Source organism: Macrotis lagotis, chromosome X, assembly GCF_037893015.1.
Source record: "Macrotis lagotis isolate mMagLag1 chromosome X, bilby.v1.9.chrom.fasta, whole genome shotgun sequence".
Lineage (NCBI taxonomy): Eukaryota > Metazoa > Chordata > Mammalia > Peramelemorphia > Peramelidae > Macrotis > Macrotis lagotis.
The window spans coordinates 120,194,230-120,218,350 of record NC_133666.1 but is presented as its reverse complement, the minus strand read 5'-3'; the positions used below and the strand labels follow the sequence as shown (position 1 = coordinate 120,218,350).

At 35.5% G+C, this 24,121-nt stretch overlaps 2 pseudogenes; both read right to left on the bottom strand.

Moving 5' to 3' along the window:
- The window catches only part of LOC141498825 (V-type proton ATPase subunit C 1 pseudogene), a 12,987-nt pseudogene extending 11,077 nt beyond the window's left edge, over positions 1–1,910 (bottom strand).
- Positions 1,911–2,070: 160 nt separating this feature from the next.
- Positions 2,071–22,577, bottom strand: LOC141498824 (V-type proton ATPase subunit C 1 pseudogene; annotated as a pseudogene).
- Between the last annotated feature and the right edge of the window lie 1,544 nt (positions 22,578–24,121).

Genomic DNA, 24,121 nt, shown 5'->3' with positions numbered 1-24,121 from the left:
GTTAATTGGGGAAAATCTCTGATAAAGATTTCTCTTCTAAAATATTGATTTGTATTTATACAGATAAAAATCTTTCACTGATACATAAATGGTTAGAGGATAGACATTGGCAGGCAGTTTTCAAAGGAAGAAATTAAAATATGTAATCATCAATAAGGACAAGTGCAAATTAAAGCAACTCCAGCTTTCCATTTCACATACAACAGATTGAAATGGAAATTAAAATTGTTAAATGGGCTTCATAAACATAGGCATATTAATGCATTTTAGTGGACATGTGAATCAATCAAGCCTTTCTAAAAAGGAACTTTGAACGATATCCAAGAAATAATGAAAAAAATTCAGTGATAGAGCTACTGCTAAGAAATTATTTTAAAAAAAGATGAAAATAGGTCCTATATGGCAAACATATTTGTGACAGCTCTTTTTGCAGCAGTAAAGAATTAGAAACAAAGGGATTCTAATTCATTGGAGAACGGTCCCCCATATTATGAGATAATTGATAAAACAATATTATGCTCTAAGAATTTATAATAGGGAAGATTTCAGTAAAATAAAATGAGAATGACTGAATGACTTATATAAAGTGAAAGAACCAAGATAAAAGTTTATATATTGTTACATTTGTAAAGATAAACAACTTGAAAAGCTAAATAATTGCTCAATTCAGTGACCAATCATGATTTTAAAGAACAATGACAAAGCATGCTATCTACCTTTTGACAGAGAGGGACTCACAATATGGAATGGTACAGACATATTTGTACATGGACAACATAGAAAGTTATTTTACTTGATTCTGTACAAAATTATTTTTTGTTGAATTGGGAGTGAGGAAAAAGAAGCTTATCCAATTCTAAATTAAAAAAAATTAGAATATGTAGGTTACTTGAGAAATTTACACAAAATACAAGTCAAAGAGAAGTAATTTGAGAACTGTGTTCCTTAATCCAAAACAAAAAAATCTAGATACCATACTTCATGATATCATATATTAAAAACCATCCAGATTTATTAGAAGGAAAAGGAAAAGTGAAAATAGAGAGAAATTTTTGGAAAATTTTAAAAGAAAACTCAAAATGAAAGAAGAGGCAATCAATTGCAAGTAGATATAAAGAGTTAATGTACTGAGTAAGGATAGTGAGAACCAAAAGATAAACCATAAGAATTAGGCAACTAGTACCATCAAAGAGAGAAAATTGTGGAAATGTAATTGAAAAAAAGCAAAAAGTTAAAGGTTAGAACTGGGAATAATTTATTTGCAACACTAGACACAATCTTCTAAGAGGAAATGGATTTTAATTATAGGGAAAAGAGGAAAATGTTCTTTCAGAACACTAATATCCCCTAGGGATGATGTTTTCATTTTGTATTTTTGACCTTAGAAGAGGAAAGAAAAGGGAGGGATACAGGTATGTATAATCAAAGAATTGAGGAAAAGTGAGGGGGAGAATAGGTGCGGCAGCTAGGTGGTGCAGTGGATAGAGCACCGACCCTGGAGTCAGGGGAAGACCTGAGTTCAAATGCAGCCTCAGACAGTTAATAATTACCTAGCTGTGTGACCTTGAGCTAGTCACTTAGCCTCCTTGCCTTAAATAAATAAAACTTTTTTTTAAAAAAAGTTTGAAAGTTGACTCTCACAATTTGAATGGTAAGATGAAAAAAAAGAGAAAGAAAATAGGGGCGGTTAGGTGGCACAGAGGGTAGAACACCAGCCCTGAGGTCAGCAGTACCTGAGTTCAAATCTGGTCTCAGATACTAAATAATTAGCTGTGTGACCTTGGGCAAGCCACTTAACCCCACTGCCTTGCAAAAAAAAGAAAAAGAAAAACGAAAATAGCAAGAGTAGCAAACATTACATGAAATTCATTCTCACCTGAATCAGACAAAAGAACATTCAACACACTCATATAATATACAAAGATTTGGTTGTAGAAATACATTGAACACCACAGAAATAGAGAAGGATGAGGAGAGAGTGCCAAGTATACTTTATAAAGGAAAATAAAATAGAAGAGACAGAAACAAAACAAACTTTAGATTTATAGATAAATCATAAAGGGAATGAGATTAAAAATATCTTAAAACAGACTCAACAAAAACTCTTATGGATTCACATGAATCCATGCTATTAAAATCTTTGCTGAAATTCACTTTCAGTAACTGAACTAGTGATCCAAATTACTCTTTCTTGTTGGTGGAGAGCCTAGTCATCTCTTCTTTCTCTACTTTCATTTCCTCCTCAATTATACTGAAAATCACAATGAATTTGTTCTCTCTGGCTTTGTGCCTGAAGTCATCTACCACCTTTCTAAACAAGCTAATAGTGCATAGGTTGGTCCTCTGAAAGAACTTTGCTACACCTTGCAACTACCATCTCACCCAGTGTTTCATATCATTAACCCAAGCATTGTGGTTTAACTTTCCCACTTTCTTTCTTTCCAAATTCTGAAGACTGCCTATCAGATTATTATATGCATGCTTAGGCTTTGTCATTGTCAATTTGATTTACTCTCCTGGCAATCATTTCAGAAATATTTTTCAGGCACTGCTTGATTGGATACTTGGCCATATCCCATTAGAACCTTGTTCTATATGCAACCAAGTCAACTCCATTGGCCAAGAGATTTTCTAGAACTTTATCTCTATTATCTTCTAGTACATCAGACAGATATTGAGGCACTTTCTTAACAACTCCTTTCCCAAATGCATTCAGTTTGGTTAGTTTATCTGATAATCCAACTAAAATATCCATTGTGCCAATCTTTAAGTCAGAAATGCTGAACTTTGAATTAACAGAGAGATTATCACTTTTGGTTGGTGCTCCATGCAGTTTCACCCATGTTTGCTGCCATGTTTTCTCCCCAGAAGCTGATATAAACCAAAACTCACTCAATGCTTTTAAGGAATTTTTCCAGAAATAAGATTTGATGTTGAAGAAGCAGCAAGAAAAAAAGGGATGATGAAGGTGAGAATCCCAGGAGAACTTAGCAGTTCAATTCTCCATCTCCCAGCTCTAGAGTTCCCTTAGCCCTAGCACTGACCAATGTGAGTCATGTGCTAAGTCCAAGCAAGTCAACAGACCTCTCAACCACTGGCCCTCATGTTGAACAGAGTTGTGCCTGTAGCTGAGGCAGGGACAGGGTTTCCTGGAGGTTAAAAATAAAGAAATTTGAGGACTAGTAGCTAGGATCTGGGAAAGGGAAAAAAAGGAAGTGCAATAATGTGGAAGCAATCCTTCCAATTACAGATAATTCATATTGATCATATTTCTCCATTTTCACTGCTTCCTCTATAAAGAGATAAAGATAAGAGGTAAAAAGTATTATATGAAAGAAATTCATAACTGTAAAAAAAGATAAGTTGAACTCACTCAAAAAAATTAAAGATGATAGCACAATGAGTTAGAGATCAGAATGCAGGATGGGACAAATATTTTTGTCTAGTTTTGAACTTATGAGACTTTATAACTAGACTTGTGATACCTGTATATTCTTTGCAAGAGACACATTTGAAACACAATGAAAAACACAATTAAAATGAGTAGAATTGCTCTAGAGCATAAAAACCTCATTAAGAACTGTAGAATAAACTTCTGGAGACAGACTCAAGGTGCCAGTAGGAAGCTATACAGTTCCCAGAGCTTTTCCAGAAACAACTTTAAGGGGCAGCTAGGTGGCACAGTTGATAGAGCACCGGCCCTGGAGTCAGGAGTACCCGAGTTCAAATCTGACCCCAGACACTTAACAATTACCTAGCTGTGGGGCCTTGGCCAAGCCACTTAATCCCATTGCCTTGCAAAAAAAAAAAAGCAGGAATCAGGAACTTTAAGTGGAGATTTAAACAGACTATAAAGTAACAACACACCAAAAAATCTAGAGTGAAACAAATTCTCGATTCAAGATATCAAGGAGGAACTTCATAAAAGATCTGTCTCATGCAGGTAAAAGGAAAGTATATCTAAGTGTAGGCGAGAAGGCTGAGTAATCAATGGAGGGCTCCTAGCCACAGCACAACTCAGGTCTGAGGTCAAGAGGCCAGTGGTGCAGTAGGTTCCAATCTCAGCTCAGAAAGCAAAATTCAAACCCAGGAAAGCTATTCAAGCAGGCAAATATGGGTTGGGCTACCCTAATACATGAAACAAACTACTTGCATCTGAAAAACCAGAGCAGAAAGCCAGGGTCCAGACCTCTAGTTCCTGGTACAAAAAGTTTGAGACTATGCCCTTTTTTTGCCCCAGAAGCAGAGCTCAATTATAGAAATGAGCAAAAAAAAAAAAAAAAAAAAAAAGAGCGGCTTATAAAAATGCCATTTCAGAAGAGGAAAGCAGGGACAAAATATCTGCATATGAAGCCTCAAATGGATTTATGAATTGGTCTCAAATACCAAAAGACTTCTTAGAAGAGTTCACAAAAGATGTTAAAACCTAAGATGAGAGGAAGAATAATTGGCCAAATGGAAAAAGAAACCAACTCATATAAAAGTAGAAATAGCCAACTGGGAAAGAAAAGCAACTCATACAAAAGTAAAATTAGCCAAATTGAAAAAAAAGCACAAAAGTTAACAGAAGAAAACAGAACCCTAAAATTTAGAATTGGACAAATGGAAACTAATACCTCTATGAGACTCCAAAATTCCACTAAACAAAACCAAAAAGATGAAAAAATGAAAAAAAATAAAAAGTACTTCTTAGGAAAAATGACTAAACTCAAAATAAATCCAGGAGAGATAGTTTATGAATTGTTGGTTTACCCCAAAAGCCAAAATCATAAAAAGAGTCTGGATAATATCTTTCAGGATATTATTATAGAAAACTGTACTGATGTTCTAGAACAGGGAGATAAAATAGTTCTTATAAGAATCCATTGATCACACCCCAAGAAAAGACTTCAAAAGAAAAACTTCAAGCAGTATTGTAGACAAATTGCTGAATTATCAGCTAAAAGAGAAAAGACTGCAAAGTAAATAAAAAGAAGCAATTTAAATATCAGGGAACCACAATCAGGATTACGTAGAACTTATTGATTTCAACGTTAAAGGATCAGAGGGCATGGAATATGATATTCTAGAGGTCAAAGGGTCTTGGATTGAAACCAAGAATCAATTACCTTGCAAAATTCCACATATTCTTTCAGGGGGAAAAAGATGGATTTTCAATAAAATTAAAATTAAAATTAAAAAAAATTTATACTTACTAATAAATAGACAAAAACTGAACAGAAAATTTGATCTTCAAAGACAGGAATCAAGAGATATGTAAGAAGGTAAACTGAAAGAAAAAAATTTAGTCAATAAGACTAAACTATACTTCTATATGGGAAGATAGTACTTGTAACTCTTGAGAACTATATTTCTCTTAGGACATGTGAAAGGAGCAAAATTAAAAAGACAATTTCATTATAAATTGATCATGATGTGATGGTGCTTTAGATCACAAGGGTTGTATTTCTATTGGGACAGTTAGAGGGAGTGTACTTGAAAAGAGGATGTGATCATAAATTGATCATGATATGGTGATGTTTATAACTCTAGAGAATTATAGTTCTATCAGGACATTTGAAAAGATATATTTTGACAGAGGATGTGAGTACAAGACAGATATGAAAGAAGATGTGAAAAAATAATTATACTTGGAGGAGAAGATGAAGATATTAGAGATTAATTAATACCAAATGAAGAGGCACAAAAGATTTATTATAGTATAAGGAAAGAGGGAGAGTGTGAAGACTGAAAAAATTCCACTGTCAACAGATTTTACTAAAAGAGGGATTAATTTACATTCCCAATTTGGTTTAGAAATTTATGCAGGCCTTTAGAGAAGTAGAAGGGGAAAGGGGAAAAGTCTGAGGGAGTGGGGAAAGATATGATGGAGGTAAATAAAGAGTTAGTAATCATAACCATGAATGGTATGAATTCTCTTATAAAATGGAAACCCAAATCCTATAATATACTTATTTACAAGAAATACATTTGAAGTAGAGAGATACAAACAGGGTAAAGATCAAAGTCTAGAGAAGAAAATATTATGCTTCACTTGAAGTAAAAAAGGAGTAGCAATACTAATTTCAGACAAAGCTAAAACCAAAATAGATATAATTAAAAGGAATAAGAAAGGAAACTACATCTTCCTAAAGGTAACATAAGTAATGAAGGAATATCAAAATTAAACATATGTGCATGAAGTAGTACAATATACCCATTTTTAAAGAAGAAGCTAAATGAATTATAGTAAAACATAGACAGTAAAACTATATTAAGGGGCGGCTAGGTGGCGCAGTAGATAAAGCACCAGCCCTGGAGTCAGGAGTACCTGGGTTCAAATCTGGTCTCAGACACTTAATAATTGCCTAGCTGTGTGGCACTTGGGCAAGCCACCTTACCCCATTTACCTTGCAAAAATCTAAAAAAACAAAACACAAAAACAAAAAACTATATTAATGGGGGCCTCCAGCCTCTCTCTCTCTCTCTCTCTCTCTCTCTCTCTCTCTCTCATAATTAGATAAATCTAAACACAAAATAAAAAAAGATGTAAGTTAAGAAGGGGAATGAAATTTTAGAAAAGTTAGATATGATAGACTTCTGGAGAAAACTGAATGGTGAAATAAAGTAATATTCTTTCTTCTTTGTGGTACATGACACCTACATAAAAACTGAACATCTATGAAGGCATAAAAACCTCACAATCAAATGAAGAAAAACAATAAAGCCAGACATATCCTTTGATCTAGTAATACCACTACCAGGCATATTACCTGAAGAGATAATAAAAAGAGAATGCAGAGCATTGAAATAGGCAACAGAATGTTGAAAATGAGAAGCAAAAGGAAGGTTAACTAGTCTGGAGCACAGAAATTAGGAAGGGGGAATAATATTCACTGATCTTGTAAAAATAGGTTGGGGTCAGATTGTGTAGATTGAAAACTCGATCAAAGGAGTCCTCATTTAATCCTAGAGGTAATAAGTGGATTGTGTGGTTCACTGGATATGGGAATCATATGGGAGAAGCTACACTTACTGATAATTATTTTGTCAGCAGTGTATAAGATGTAATGTTATGGAGAGATCCGAAGCATGGGGAACAATTTAGAGGCTCATTGCAATAATTTGGAAAAGATATGAAGTGATGAATAAAGATAAGTCATAAGATGCGAGAGATAGAATGAAACAGCAAGATTGAGTAATTTGATATGTGGGGTAAGGAAGAATGAGAAGTGTAGGATAATTTTGAGAGATTATAAATATAGAAGGCTTGAAGGATGGTGAAATTTTAACAAAATTAGGAACTTTTGCAAAAAGGGAGACTTAGAGTTTGGTTTATATATGTTAAGTCTTAGATGTCTCCTTGTCTTGAAATGGTAGGACTGAAATTTGGGGTAGAGACTGGAACTGGATAATGATCTGGAAATTAACAGGTCAAGTTCATTGCATACATTTTAAAAATACTAATTGTACATAATAGGGAAAATCATTTCATATGTTTATATCTTGCATTCACAATTTGCATCTTTCTAATCAGTTAAAAGTTGGGACTGCCTTCATGTCTTGATATCTCTCATAATTATTTTTACAAAGAAGTAAAATCTAAATTATTTATTGACTATTTACCTCTGGAATGCCTTCCTAGGTTCCCTTCCCAATTGTAGCAAAATTGACTTCTTTTTCTTGCTCTTTCATTCCTATCTTCTTAACCAAGATTGAAGTTTCCCTCCATCTCACATTTGAAACTTACCTAGACAATATAGTTCTCTTCCTATGCTTACCAAAAAGCACACTTCATTTTTATTTGCTCATTAATTAACAGGGTTAGAGAGGTCTGACTGATATGCAGTAAAGAGTACTGACAGTTTATACATTGTGAATCATGACACGTCACAGATTGTACTATTTATAATCAGATGAATGGCATAAAATATGCCACACATGCTAAGGATGAACATTAATATTTAGTATTCCAAGTTAAACCAGAATGATTAATTTGACCTTAACTTTATATCTTGCTTCAGAATTTCAAATCTTCTCACCATTTAAAAGAACCATTAAAACATATTTCTGAAACCTGTGTAGAAGGCACTTTTGCAATAATATTTTAAATTGTATTTTTTTCTTTCTGCTTTTTTAAACTCCTTATAGACAGATTTATAAGCAACATTAAAATTGATCTCACAGTGATGGATATTCTCCTAAATTATGCAAATTGAAACTTGAACTTATCTATTCTTTATATTTGATTCCTGTCCATCTCCCTCCAATTGGTTTGGCACAGATAGTTCACCTAATATGATGGAAGCCTTCCTCATTTTCTGTTGATATCTTGGTTATTTCAGACTCTTTGCTGGTCATCCATGGTTTTTGCCAGATGATCAGCTTACTTTATTTTTTGCTCTTGGATTTCATGGTTTGATCATTCACTCAGTAAGAGACTAATCAATACTTACTATGCCTACTACTAATGTCTCACACTGGAGGCAGAAATACAAAGAGTTGAACCAATGCATTTTCTCAAGGAAACTTTAACTGAAGAAAAAAGTATGAAAAACTTTAAAAAGAGACATGTAATAAAGGATATAACTAGAAAAGATGACATCTTACATTCTACTTCTTTATAAACCTTCTTTCTAAAGTAGTTAAAAGGAATTTGCACCTTCAGAAATAATGCATCCAAATATCATGTCATTTTGATTATGATTATATGAAGAATACCTAGTCATATTTAACTTACAAATATAAATTCTTATATCATTCATGAATTTCTATGATCCATATCCTCTTTTTCACTCCAGATATCTCAAGAGTGTTCCTCTTGGCAATGAGTATATAATAAGAAGCTAATTACTTTTCAGCTAATGATGTGACCACCTTAAGTTTAATTTTGTTTCTCTTCTTCCATTATCTAATCTTCACTAAAGTCATTGAGATTATACAAACACAGGGAGATAAATACATAACACAAATATGTATCTATGTGCATACACTTATGCAGCTATACATATGTTCTTTGTATTTAAGTAAATTAATACATATTTTGTGTATTACATATATATATATAATTTATATGTAAATGTATATGTGCATGAGGAGAATACAGACAATTGCTTGACAAAATGGATCAGTTTTGTTATTAACAATCACCATAAGTCAGACAACACAATTATGAGTACTCTATTTGTTTACAAATATATTGGTTCTGGAAAAACCTAGTGAAAACTTTGGGTATGCTAGAAGCTAATAGATGTATACTTAAAGATAGCATCAAATCTAGGGTAGCATCTAAATTCTTCCTTCTATTATTGCTCCATATGAAAAAATCACTTAATCTTAGAATCCCTTGGAATTTTACTGATTGTTAACTAATGGATTTCTTGATTTTAAAAAATATACCAATTTCTTCTACATAGTTTTTAGAATAGATAAATGGGCACTTTTAGTGGGTTAACTTTCATAATTGCATTTAGATTACATTGGATATTTAGACAACCCATAATAATACAAAACATATATTTAGTGTCCATTGACTAGCTAGTATAAAAGAAGAAAATGCAGTGCTTATTATCAAGGAATTAAAATTTCCATTATTAATATAGATATGAGTAATACATGTGTTCTCTCTCACTTTTAAGCTATTTACCCAAATTCCACTAAGCATTTTTGAGCCATGTCTCTAAAGATGACTACTATTGTAGTTTTAGTTATCTTGAGAGTTGAATTTCTTGGTGTAAACTTAATTAACTCCCACCAATGTATTTCCCATTGAAAATCAGACAATGTTTAAAAGATGAACAAAGATTCAGCAAAGGAGACTGGAAAGGAATGGTTAGACAAGGAAAAGGTGGTTAAGAAAATAGCAGTATCATGAAAACCTAGAGAAGAGTGTATATAAGGGAAAGGGGTGATAGACAGTGCCATGGTCTGAAGAGAAGTCAAGAAGAATGAAGATTTTATTCTTATTGAGAATTGCCTCAAAGAGGGAAGAATACACAAACACATACTCAAGTACAGAAATTTTTCTTACCCTAAAGAGAGTAAGGTAAAAGAAATTCATTACCCTAAAGACAGAGAAGAAGAAGGGGAAAGAGATAAGGAGGATAAAAGGGAAAGTGTATTGGGGGAGTAGTGACCTGAAATATGACAGGTTTTTTAGAAGGAACAAGACAAAAAGAGAGAAGGAAGGCTAAACAGAGTAAAATAGAACTGAAGGAAATACACAGTAAGTGATCATAACTGTGAAGGTGAATGGGATGAGCTAACTCATAGCAAAATGGATTAGAAACTAGATTCCAACAATATGTTGTATGTAAGTGACATATTTGTGACAGAAAGGGACACATAGATTTGAAACAGTGAAGAATGAAATCTTGATCTTAGACAAAGCAAAAGTAAAATTAGACTAATTGAAAGAGATAATCGGGAAACCATATTTAACTAAAACCCATGAAGAAATATAAAAAAAAAATTAGAGAAATTTTCCCTGATTAGGGGCAAGATTTCTCAAATATATAAGGAACTGAGTCAAATTTAAAAAAAAACAGCCATTCTCCAATTAATAAATTATTTGTAGGAAATGAACAGTTTTCAGAAGATAGCAAACCTATCTAGATATTTGAAAAAAATTGCTTAAATCATTATTGATTAGAGAAAAGCATACTAAATAGCTCTGAGACATATAAACACATAAAGCTATACACATTCACATATGCAGCTATATACATATACCTATGCTTCCATATATGTATATATTTATATATATATATATATATATGTATGTGTATACATATGTATATCTGAAAAAACAGACAATTGCTTAGCACAATTACTATCTCACTTCTTTGAGAAATTACAAATGCTGGAGGGAAAGAGAGGAGAATAGATACCTTAATGAATTGTTGGTGGAAGTAGTAAACTGGTCCAGCCATTCTGGAGAACAATCAGGAACAATGCCCTAAGGGCTATAAAACAGCAGACTCTTTGATGCAACAGTACCACTGCTAGATCTGTATTCCAAAGAGATAAAGGGGGAAAAAAGGAAAAGACTTCAAAATATAAAAATAATTATAACAAGCATTTTTGGTAACAAAGAATTGTAAATTAAGTGGATTCTAATTAATTTGGGAGTGACTGAACAGTTGCGGTTCATGATTAAGATGGAAGACTATTGTGCTAAAAGATATGATTTGGGGGTATGAGTTTAGGGAAAAAAAACATATCACAAGACCTATAGGAACTGAAGCAAAGTGGAGGCAGGAGAACTAGAGATAGTGCATAGTAATAATAATGTTATGAACTTCAACTGTGACAGACTTGCTACTGAGATCAATATAGGGATCCAAAACAATTCCAAAGGACTCATGATTAAAAAATAATTGCTATACATTTCTGGAGAGAAACATGATACTCTGCATGCAAATTGAAGTGTAATTTTCTTACTTTATTTTTTTGTGCTTTTTTGAAATTTAACAAATAGGGAAATGTTTTGTATTGACTTCAAATGTATAAGTGATATCATATTGTTTTTCTTCTCAGTGGGTATAGGAGGAGAAAAGCACAGGAGACACTCTGAAATTTAACATTCAAAAAAGAAATGTTAAAAATAAATTTCAAAATTATAAACAGAAGAAATTATATTTTAATCTAGAGGCAGTCAGATTGGTACTTAAAGAAATTTGATTGGCAGTACTTTGTTGAATTAATGGGTTGGTGAGAGACATAAGGAGGGTCAATTAGGAAACCATTGCAGGGGCAGCTAGATGGCACAGTGAATAGAGACCAGCTCTGGAGTCAGAAGACCTTGAGTTCAAATCTGTTCTCAGACTCTTGATACTTCCTAGATGTGGGACCTTGGGCAAGTCACTTAATCCTATTGTTTCACAAAACATAAACAAAATGGAAACTGCTGCAATTATGAAGATAAGAGGTAAAGAGGGTCTGAACTAAGGTTGTAGCTGTTTGAATGAGGAGAAATGATCAGAGGTAAGCGAGATTATGAAGGTAGAAATGGCGATCTTTGGCAATTGATAGCTTATGTGGCATTGGGTCCCTCATGTTAGAGAGCAGCAATAGCTGTAAATTCCATAAAGACTTACATCCTTTGGGTGGAACAGAGAGTTATACTCAAGGGGAATCTAATAAAGATTCCACAAAGGGAGAAAAGACCATCCAGAGCTATGAGTAGGAAGTACCCTGTGTTATAAATGTATTTCATTACCACTGAACCTCAAGTTTGAGTTCACTCTCCCTAAGGACCATGAATATGCAAAAAAGAAAGTATGTCCAATATTTGAGAATCATCTTTTTAACGACTGTTCCTGTTTTACCTCATTTACCCCCTTTTTTATAAACTTAAAAACAGAATGAGAATTGAAAAAAGGTAACTATATTTGTCAACAAATAGATCATAAGTTACTTTGTAGAAAAATGTATAACTTGAATGATGAGATCAAAAAGTCAAACTGTAGAATATTTTGGAATATAGGAAAGGATAGAAAATGAAAACACTGATTAAAGACAGCTTTCTCAATGGATTTATTCACAAAAGAGAGGAAAGAAATAGAACAATATCCACTGGGTATGGACAAATAAAGTGAGCATTGTTGATTCTTTATTTTGTCTTTGTTTTCATGGGGGAATAAGGAGACATGGCAGTAGAGAAGTATCCAGTAGAGGAAGAGATGGAAAATTTCTGAGAGTAGGCGTGATAGAGGAGACCACTATATTTTCCCATGTATAAGATGCACCTTAATTTTTGGGACTAAAATTTGAAAGAAAAAGTATTTCATAAAGTTAATGAACTCAAGTTTTATTCATCATAAAATTCATTCAACTAATTACTGTCAAAACTCCCATCCATTAGCTCATCCTCATTGATGTTTGATGACAAATGATTGTCTTAGCAGAGGCTCTGACTGCTCTGCTGCCTGTGCTCTGGTCTGTCATTGACCACAAGCACTCCCTAGGCAAGTCTTGTGTGTGGACACATGCTTCATCCATTCCTTTTCATAAACCTGAAGTACCAGATGTGTCCTCCTTTGAAATCAGTCACTTCTTTTTCATCAGCAGTTATTTTTGCCTCCTGCTGAACCATCTTTGTGGACACAGGAATTCCAATGTCTCTTTGCTCTTCAATCCATCTCTTTAATTCCCTCTCTACATCAGGCCATTTTGCTGACTTACCTCTCCTGGCCTTCTTCTACTGTGGTGCTTTCAGTAGGTTTTCTTCTTCCTGTGGCCAGTCTCGGATTGTTTTCTCAGTCAGGGGAAGACCAAAATGATGTTAGCAGCACGATTTCCTTTCACTTCTGCAAACTGGATTCAGCACTGCATGAAAATCTTTTCTGAGACATTTCTGGGCTGAATGTGGTAAAACATAACCTAATATATTGGTAACAAATACAAAACAATGAGCAAAAAAGACAAGTATGAAAAAGTGGAAAATGCAAGTAAAAAAATTTATCTACAACCACTGTGTAAGACACTTCCAGTTTTTAGACCCCAAATTTTTTGGATAAGGGTGAGTCTTACACATGGGGAAATAGGGTATATATTATAGAAGATAGGATGGAATAAGATAAAGGATGTGGGTAATCTGGTTTTCCTTGGCAAAGAAAATGAACATCTTCATAGAGAAGAAAGTGAAGAAATCTGAGGGAAATGAAAAGAAAAGGAGAAATCTCCAAATAGCCTCAATTTTTGATGAAAAATGAGGTAGCAAGGTCTTCAGCTGGGAGTGTTGGGTAAGAGTTGCTATGGAAGTTTTAAGGAATCATGAAATTAAGAACAGTTGCTATGGTGAATGTGACAGTGAATCAACTAGTGAGATATAAAAGTATTGTCTTAAGGCAATGAGAAGTCAGTTAAGATAACATGATAATTTTTAGTAGGCCCAGTCATCATAATTTTGTGATTTTTGTCCAGTCAATCAATCAACAAGAATTTATTTAACATCTACTATGTGCCAGGCACTATGCTGAGAAAGGTGAATACAAATAAAAACAAAAAAGCAATTCCTTCCCTCAAAGACATTATATAATGGATAAAAGGGAATCAATAATTTTAGAGCTAAAAGGAAGTCATAAACCATCTAGTCTAGATATCTTCAATGACAATTCAGTAGATTTCAGGCCACACTAGAGCCTTAAATGACAGATTTTTAAGCTAGTTACTGCTGCTACATTCCCCTTTTTTATTTAATTGGTATACAATTTCAGGAATCTCCCTATAATAGGAAAGTTGAATGATACATTGCCTCAATCAAGTCACTCCACCCCACTAATAGGGATGGAACCAAGATTTCAGAGTAAATGAGAGGATTCTTCCCAAGTTCTCCCCTAAATCATTCCAGATATCTTTAAATAATGACTCTAACCAAATTCTAGAGGGGTAAAATCAACAAAAAGACAGAGTGAAAAAATTTTCCATTCCAAGCAACTTGGAAGATTCATGGGAAGGGTCTGCTGCACAGGATTGGAAAGGTCTGCACAGCAATCTGGATCATGTGGGAGCTAACTCATCCCAGTCACCCAGAGAACATTGTGTGTCTGGGTCAGTGGTAACAGTGGTGGTTTCCAGACCTCTCAGCCTAGGGATTGCCAAGGAAAACTTGTAAGATCAGCAGAAAATCTCTGCTGAGCAGGATGTGATTGGAATACAGTCTAGTGTAGATCTCAGCAGCAAAGACTGAACCCCAGAAGACCAAGAGCATACCTCAGGAGTTGAGGCAGGGCTGGGGCAGCCACTTCCAGAGCTTTCAGCCCATGGATGTTAAGGGGTCAGGGAGCTTGCAGAGATCTCTTTGCTAATTCTGAAGCAGGAATTAATTGCTTTGCCCATATTCAGATCGAGGTTAGTCTGAGGTACCAGGATCAGGAAAAGGAGTAGAAACAGAGCTTCTCCCTTAGCAAAACAGGGTCTGTCATAGTTCCAGGGGAGAGAGGAGTTTAAGTCACCCACAGAATGCAACAGAGACCGGGATAGTAGTCATAGTCTCTCATAAGACCTTGGAGGAATAAATAACTTGTAGGACCTTGAAGGGTATCACTGAAAAAAGCTGCAAAAAACCATCAAAAGTTGGGAACAGTGTGTCCCCCACTCTGGAATCAGAGCCCTACCTTAATAAATAGTTAAAACCAAGTCATAGACTGAGGAAATAAGCAAACAGCACAAGAAAAATCTGATCTAAGACAATTACTTTGGTTATATGGAAGATCAAAATACAAAATAGAAGAGGATAACAAAGTCAAAGTTTCTACATCCAAAGCATACAAGAAAAATATGAATTGGTCTCTAGCCATGGGAGAGCTCAAAAAAGAATTTGAAAATCAAGTAAGGGAGGTAAAGGAAAAATTGGGAAGAGAAATGAGAGCAATAATGGAAAATCATGAAAACAGAGTCAGTAGCTTGGTAAAGGAGATACAAAAAATACTGAAGAAAATAACATCTTAAAAACCAGACTTGGCCAAATGGAAAAGTTGGTTCAAAAGGCCAATGAGGAGAAATTGCCTAAAAAAGCAGAATTGACCAAAAGGAAAAGGAAATACAAAAACTTACCGAAGAAAATAATTGCTTAAAATACAGAACAGAGCAAAGGGAAGTTGAAGACTATTGCGAGAAATCAAGAAACAGTAAAACAAAACTAAAGAATGAAAAAACTAGAAAAAAATATAAAATATAATGAAGGACCTAATGATATTGAACAGCTTATATTCCTGCAAGGGAAGATGATACAATAACTCAAATTAATCTTCTCATTTATTAGTTCAGTTAGAAGGAGCATATATAGACAAGGCACAGGTGGAAGTTGAATATGAAGGTATAATATATTAAAAAAAAGATGGTATTAATAGACAAGAGAGGAATGTGTTGGAAGAAAGGGAAATAAAAGCTAGAATGGAGTAAGTAATTTTTCATAAAGGAGCCAAGAAAAAGCTTTTATGGTAGAAGAGAAGGGGGAGGTGAAGGGGAATGGACTTTGCCTTACTCTCATCAGAAGTAGTTCAGAGAGGGAAGAATATACACACATTCAAATACGTATAGAAATCATCTTATTATAGAGGAAAGTAGGCTAGGAAAGGGATGGGAGAAAGGGGACAGGAGAGGGAGGCTGTAGATGATAGAAGAGAGGGAAGATTGTGGGAGAGGGTAGTCATATGTAAAACACTTTTAAAGAGGGACAGGATGAAAGGAGAGAGAATAGAATAAAAGGGATTGGGGGGAATAGGATGGAGAGAAATACAGCTAGCAATAGAACCTGTGGGGGAAAATAGTGAAATAAGTTTCTATGCTAAAGATCTCATTTTTTAAACATAGAGAACTGAGTCAACTTATAATACAAATAAGAAGCATTTTCCAATTGATAAATGATCAAGAGATATAAATAGTTGTCAGAGGAGGTTATCAGTGCAATCTGTTTAAATCACTTTTTTTTTAGGTTTTTGCAAGGCAAAGAGGGTTAAGTGGCTTGCCCAAGGCCAGGTACTCCTGACTCCAGGGCTGGTGCTTTATCCACTACGCCACCTAGTTACCCTTTAAATCACTTTTAAAAATGTCTTAATTCACTATTGATGGCAAAATGCAGTTTGGAACAATTCTGAGATACTACCTTAATACCTAATGTATTGTCTAATAGGACAGAAAGAGAAAATGACAAATGTAAAAGGTCTATAGTGAAATTGAGACAGACAGTGATACACTGTTGGAGGAGTTGTGAAATGATTCTACAATTATTCTTTTGCTTTATTTATTTTATATTATCACAATAATCTTGTTGCAAGAGTAAACATTAAACCCCTTCACCCCCAAAAGATGAGAAACTCAAGAATAGTTAGAGAGAAAAAAATTGTGCTTCTGTCTGTGTTCAGATTCCAATGGCTCTGTCTCTGGGATGAGTTGCTTTCTTTATCATAAGTCCACCAAATAAGTTGCTTCAATATTTTTCCCACAGTTGCTATTACTAACTGTATTTACCTCCACTCTATTCCTCCCCACTCTCATTTATTCTGTTCTCTATCTCCTTTCACCCTGACCCTGTTCAAAAGTGTGTTGTATCTGAGTACCCTCTCCCACGATCTTCCCTCTCTTCTATCACTTATTCTCCCCTTCCCTTCTCCCCCCCCCATTCCCCCTTATTCTATCCATTTCTTCTCATTTTTCTCTAGGGTAAGATAGATTTCTGTACCCTATTATGTGTGTATTTTTTTTCCTCTTTGAGTAATTTCTGATGAGAATGAAGGTTCACTCATTCCCCTTACCTCCCCCCATTCCACTCCACTGAAAAAGATTTTTCTTGACTCTTATGTGAAATATCTTAGCCCTTCCTTTCTATTCTTTCTCTTCCTCCCAGCACTTTCCTTTATCATCCATTGACTCCACCTTTTTACAATATTATACCATTATATTCAGCTCCCTCCTGTGCATTGTCTATATATGCTCCTTCTAACTGCTTTTATAAATGAGAAAGTTTATATGAGTTATCAGTATTTTCTTCCCATGCAAGAATACAAGCAGTTCAACATCATTAATTTCCTCATAATTAATCCTTCTCATCCACCCCCTTCATGGTTCACTTGAGTCCTGTACTTGGAGATCAAACTTTTTGTTCAGCTCTGGTTGTTTCAATAGGAAAGTTTGAAAGTCCCCTGTTTCATTGAAAGTCCATCTTTTCCCTGAAAGAGGATGTTCAGTTTTGCTGGGTGGTTGATTCTCAGTTGTAAACCAAGATCTTTTGCCTTCCAGCATATAATATTCCAAGCCCTTTGAGTCCTTAATGTAGATGCTGCCAGATCCTGTAATCCTGACTATAGAGCCACAGTACTTGAATTGCTTGTTTCCGGCAGCTTTTAGCATTTTTCTCTTTGACTTGGGAGTTGTGGAATTTGTGAATTTGTGAATTCTTCCTGTGAGTTTTTCTTTTGGAATCTCTTTCAGGAGGTGATTTGTGAGTTCCCTCAATTTCTATTTTACCCTCTGCTTCTAGGATCTCAGGACAATTTTGCTGTATTATTTATTGAATAATGAAGTCTAGACTCTTTTCCTGGACATGAGCTTCAGGTAGCCCAGTAGTTTTTAATCATCACTTCTAGATCTGTTTTTGAGATTGGTTGTTTTTCCATTGAGATATTTCATATTTTCTTCTAATTTTTGGTTTTTGGAAAAGTTTTATTTCTTCCTGATTTCTCACAAAGTCTTTGGCTTCCTTTAGTTCCATTCTGCATTTGAAAGAGTTATTTTCTTTAGAGAGCTTTTTCATCTCATTTTCTAGCTGGCCAATTCTGCTTTTTTTAAGGCATTCTTTTCCTCATTTGCCTTTTGTGTTCCTTTTTTCATTTGGCCTAAACTGGTTTTTAACATATTACTTTCTTCAGTATTTTTGTGTATTTCTTTCATTAAGCTGCTGATTTGGTTTTCATGATTTGTCTACATCACTCTCATGTCTCCTCCCAATTTTTCCTCTACCTCCCTTAATTTTTTAAAGTCTTTTTTTGAACTCATCCATAGCCTGAGCCCATTGTATATTTCTCTTGGAGGTTTGGGGTTCAGAAGCTTTGATTTTTTCATCTTCTGAATCTTCCATGGGACCAAAGTAATTTTCAATGATCACATTCTTCTTTTTCTGTTGTTTTCTCATTTCCTTAGCCTATGATTGATTTACTTCCAAGGCTTTGGGGGGGGAGTTGGGAAAAGCCAGAGGGGCCTTTATTCCTCCAAGGTCTTATGAGAGACTCTGACTGCTCTCTTGCCTGTGCTTTGATATATAGATGACCACAGGCCCTCCCATCTGTCCTAGAGCTGTAAGGATGATCCCTGCTTGGCCATGGTAGTATGGAAGCCTAAACTGCACCCTAGATTTGAGTGTGGGCAAACAGGTGAGTCCTGCTCCAGTGAGAGGAGAAAGACCTCTGTAGTCTCTCCTACCTCATTCCCATCTGTGGACAGGCTGGCTTCACGATTCCCACTGCAGGTTCTCACAACAGGGCTGCTCTGAGGCCAGTGTTCACTCTGCATTCATTCTGGTGTGGCAGAGTTCTCTCACCACCCCTTCATGCTGTTCCTGGTGATCCCTGGGCCAGAGGTCTGGAAACTGCCCCTTCTGTCACAGATCAAGGCACCCCTAGGGATCTAGGCACCTGGCCTGACTGTGCTATGCTGTGATTGTGGCTACACTTGCAGCAACTTTTTCCAACCCCTGGTCCCTTTCTTGTGAATTTTTTAAGTTGTCTCAGACTGGAAATTTGTCTTTCTGTAGGTTCTGGCCCTCTAAATTTCACAGTTTTTTGGGGAACGAGTTTTTGGGAATTCCTGCCTTCATGCTGCCTTCTTGGCTCAATCCTTTTGTGCATCATTTCAACAATTCTTGAGAACAATCTGGAAATATGGCCAAAGGGCTATAAAACCATGTCTACCCTTTGGTCTAGTGCTGCCACTATTAGATCTATTTTCCAGAAGAGATGAAATGCAGGAAGAAAAGAACCTATATGTATAGGGATATTTATAGCAGCTCTTTTCTGATGGTGGGGTGTTTGAACAAATTATGGTGTGTGATTGAGATGAAATGGTATTCTGTTGTGGGAAATGATGATCATGATGCTCTTAGTAAAAATCTTACATGAGCAGATGGAATGGGAAATGTACTGTATACAAAGTAACACCAATATTGCAGGATGATCAGCTGTGAATGACCTACCTTTTCTCAACAATGCTGTGATCCAAGAGAACTCTGAAGGATTTAAGATAAAGAATACTATCCATCCTAAAGAACAGAGCTGATGGTATCTGAATACAGATTGAAATATAATTTTTTTTCACTTTATCTTTCTTGTCATTTTTCGTTTTTTTGAAGGGGATTATGGTTACTTTTACAATGTGACTGTTTTGATAATTTTTTTCATGATTATGCATTATTAACCTATATCAAGTAAATTGTTTCTCAGGGGGAGTGGGGTGAGAGGAAGGGGGAGAATTGGAACTTAAGGTTTTGGAAGAGAATTTAAAAACTTTTTTTTCATGTAACCAGGGGAAAAATAAAATTAAATAAAAAAATTAAAAGGTAAGGGCTAAAAGATGTTCCATCAATCAATTACAATTATAGGTTTAAATTGTGTTGAAAGGTCTTTGAAAGTCATGGGATGAAGTTAGTTTAAAAAGAATAATTCTATGAACTGGAATATGAATAGCATTACAGGTGATCTCTCTAAGAAAGACTTAACTAGGCATTGATTCCAGAGAATGAGAGCCTTCATGGTAAGTTTTATGTCTCTTCAACCCTTTCAGCCAGAAGACAACCTTGTGAGTTTCTTTTTTCTTTTTTTCTTTATTTATATATTACTAAATATTCTTGTTGGAAGAGTAAACATAATCCCCCTCTAGGCACAAAATATAAAACCTCATGTAAAATAAAGTGAAAGGAAGAGAAAAAAAGTGCTTCAGTCTTTATCATAAGTCCATCAGAGAAGTTACTTCCATATTTTTCCACAGATGCTATTGTTAATTGTAATTCCCTCTATCCATTCCTTCCCACTACCATTTATTATATTTTCTCTTTCCTTTCACTCAGTCCCTCTTTAGCCAAGTGGTACAGTGGTCAGAGTACTGGCCTTGGGACCAGGAGGCCCCAAGCCTACATCCCACCCCAAAGACCCACCCAGCCCCTTGGTCCCAGAAAGACCACCCAATCCTACCACCTTACAAAAAGTAAAAAAGAAAATACTATCCTTTCCCATGATCTACCTTCTCCTCTATCACCTACATCCCCCCTCCCCTCCCCCATCTCCTTTCTCTCCTTTTTTCTTCTAGATTTCTATACCCTATTGAGTATGTATGCTGTTTCCTCTCTGAGCCATTTGCGATGAGAATGAAGGCTCCCTCATTCTCTCTCACCTTCCCCCTCCTTTCATAACACTGAAAAAGCTATTTCTTGACTCTTTTACATGAAATATCAGCCTATTCTACCTCTCTTTTCTCTTTTTCCCCAGTACATTTCCCTTTCACCCACTGACTCCATTTAAAAAATATAATATACCTTCAAATTAGGCTCTTTCCTGTGTCTGGACTATAAAAGCTCCTTCTAACTGCTCTAATAGATGAGATGGTTCATATCAATATTATCTGTATCATCTTCCCATGCAGGAATTCAGACAGTTAATCATCATTAAATCCCTCATAATTTATCCTTCTCATCCACCCTCCCTATGCTTCAGCTGAGTCCTATACTTGAAGATCAAACTTTCTGTTCAGTTCTGGCTGTTACAACAGGAACATTTTCCCTGAAAGAGAATGTTCAGTTTTGCTGAGTAGTTGATTCTTGGTTGTATTACAAGTTCTTTTGCCTTCCAGAATATCATATTCTAAGCCCTACAAGCCCTTAATGTGGATGCTGCTCATTTCTATGTGATCCTGACTGTAGTTCCACAATATTTGAATTGTTTCTTCCTGGCTGCTTGTAATATTTTCTCTTTGACTTGGAAGTTCTGGAACTTGACTGTAATATTCCTGGGGGTTATTTTGGGGGAATCTCTTTCAGGAAGAGATCAGTGGATTCTCTCAATTTCTATTTTGCCCTCTGCTTCTAGGAGATCAGGGAAATTTTCTTGTAGAAATTCTTTAAAATTGAAGTCAAGCTCTTCCAATAATTTTTAAATTATCTTTCTGGATCGGTTTCCCATATCAGTTATTTGTTCAATGAGATATTTTACATTTTCTTCTATTTTTTCATTCTTTTGTGTTGAGTCATTGTGTCACAAAATCATCAGCTTCCTTTACCTCCATTCTCCATTTCAAAGATTGTTTTCCTTAGAGAGCTTTCTTATCTCCTTTTCCATCTGGCCATCTCTGCTTTTTAAGGCATTCTTCTCATTAACTTTTTGCATTCTTTTATCCATTTGACCTAAACTGGTTTTTAACCTGTTGTTGTCTTGTGCATGTTTTTGGATCTCCTTGACTAAGTTGCTGACTTGGTTTTCATGTTTTTCCTGTATTGCTCTTATAACTCTTCCAAATTTTCCTTTACCCCCTTTATTTGATTTTCAAAATTTTTTTGAGCTCTGTTACAGTCTGAGCCCAACATCTATCTTTCTTGGAATCTTTAGATGCAGAAACTTGAACTTTTTTCCTCCTCTGAGTGTGTATGTTGATCCTCCATAGGAGTACAGTAATTGTCTGTGGTCAAGTTCCTTTTTTTCTATTTACTCATTTCCCCAGCCTGTGCCTGATTTGGGGGTACTTCCTGAGATTTTGAGTATTATTGGGACATCCCTTCAAGGACCTCAGTATGTGAGGCTCTGACTGCTCTCTTGAATGTTCCTTGGTCTGTGGATGACCACAAGCAATCCCCTCTGCTCTGGAGCTGTGAGAAGGGTACTTGCTCCTCTACAGTAGTATGGGGGCCCAGACTGTGATCATATTCTGAATATGGACAAAGCACAAGAGTCCTGTCCCAGGGACAGAGGAAAGATCTTGACAGTCTTCATCCACCCCCTTACCTTCCATGGAGTGAGTGCTCTGGAAGCAGCTTCCAAGGGGACTCCATTCTGGGCCTGCTTCTGTTTACTGGGATCTGCTGTGCTGAGGGCTGCAACTATGCTGAGGAGGGCCATGCTGACCTGGGCTTTGCATTCACTCTGGCAGAGATTTCCCCACTGATCTTCCAAATTTCCTTGGTGCTCCCTGGTTTGGCAGGTCAGGAAACTGCTTCTCCTGCCAGGAGCCAGAGAGAGAGAAAGAAAGCTAGATAGAAAGAGAGAGAGAGAGAGAGAGAGAGAGAGAGAGAGAGAGAGAGAGAGAGAGAGAGAGATGCAGAGAGAGATTTCGTTGACATGTTGGGTCATGTAATGGGTCTTGTATTATTTACTTAACCAAACAGAGTTTTGGGGAGCTCAGAACACAATATTCATTCAAGTATGATTCTCTCTAAAGCAATAAATTCCTAAGGTTGTGGCATTCCCCTGCAGATTATAAAGAAATTTAAATTGAAGTCAAACTTTGAATGTCAGCATCTTAGAAATTATGATTGGAGGGACTTTTATGATCATCCAATCTCACTTTTCCTTTTTATCTATATAAGAACCTTTTCTGACAAGTGTTAATATAGCATCCTTCTATATTTCCTGTCATGGGGACCAATTGCTACCTGTGTATTTCTAGTGGGTTGAGGGGTGGGAGGAACAGGGAGAAAAAAAAAGAAGACAATGGAGTATGGTACAAATAGCACCAGATCTGCAAAACACTTGGGTTCATTATAAGCTCTGCTACCCCCTACATGATCTTAGGGTAGAATCTTAGCAGGTTAGAAGGATGAAATAAATATAATAACATGAAATGAAAGGAAAATCACTCTTTTCTCTAGACCTTTCTCATAGTTTCATCAGCTTCTATTGAGTCAGTTATCTTCTCTATGCAGAGGAATTCTAGATATAGCTATTATGTCCTGAGCTGCAATCCTATATTAGCAACTTCCTATTAGGCATTTCTGACCAGATATCCCACATCTTAAATTCAATATGTCTAATAGAGAGCTCATTATCTTTTCTTCCAATCCACATATCTAGAAAACCACCATCCATCATTGACAACCTCAATAACATCCTCTCCCCCATCCTACACATCTAATTAGTTGCCAATCATTGTCATTTCTATAACCACAACATCTCTATCTGTCCACTCACACTGTCATTGCCTTATTTCAAGTTCTCATCCTCTTTTGTCTGGACTATTCAAAAGCTTCCTCTACAGTTCCATTTATCACTGCTGCTACTGTGATTTCCTGAAGCAGTGGGTCTGATCATATCATCTTTATTCTATAAACTCCAGTGACTTCTTGTAACAGTTCTGATCAAATAAAATTTCTTCAGTTTGGAATTTAAAGACCTTTGCAACCTCATTACTTTTTATCTTTCCAATCTTTTTATACACAATTATTTCTCAGTTAATACACTTTAAAAAATCCTTGATGGAATTGTTGTGAGAGAACGAAGCTATTTTGCTACAGTAACATTTTGAGGAATCTCTCCTGATTTTTTTTCAAGATTCAAGAATTACAATTCTTTTTTTTTATTTTTTTACAAGGCAGTGGGGTAAAGTAGCTTGCCCAAGGCCACACAGCTAGGTAATTATTTAATGTCTGAGGCCAGGTTTGAACTCA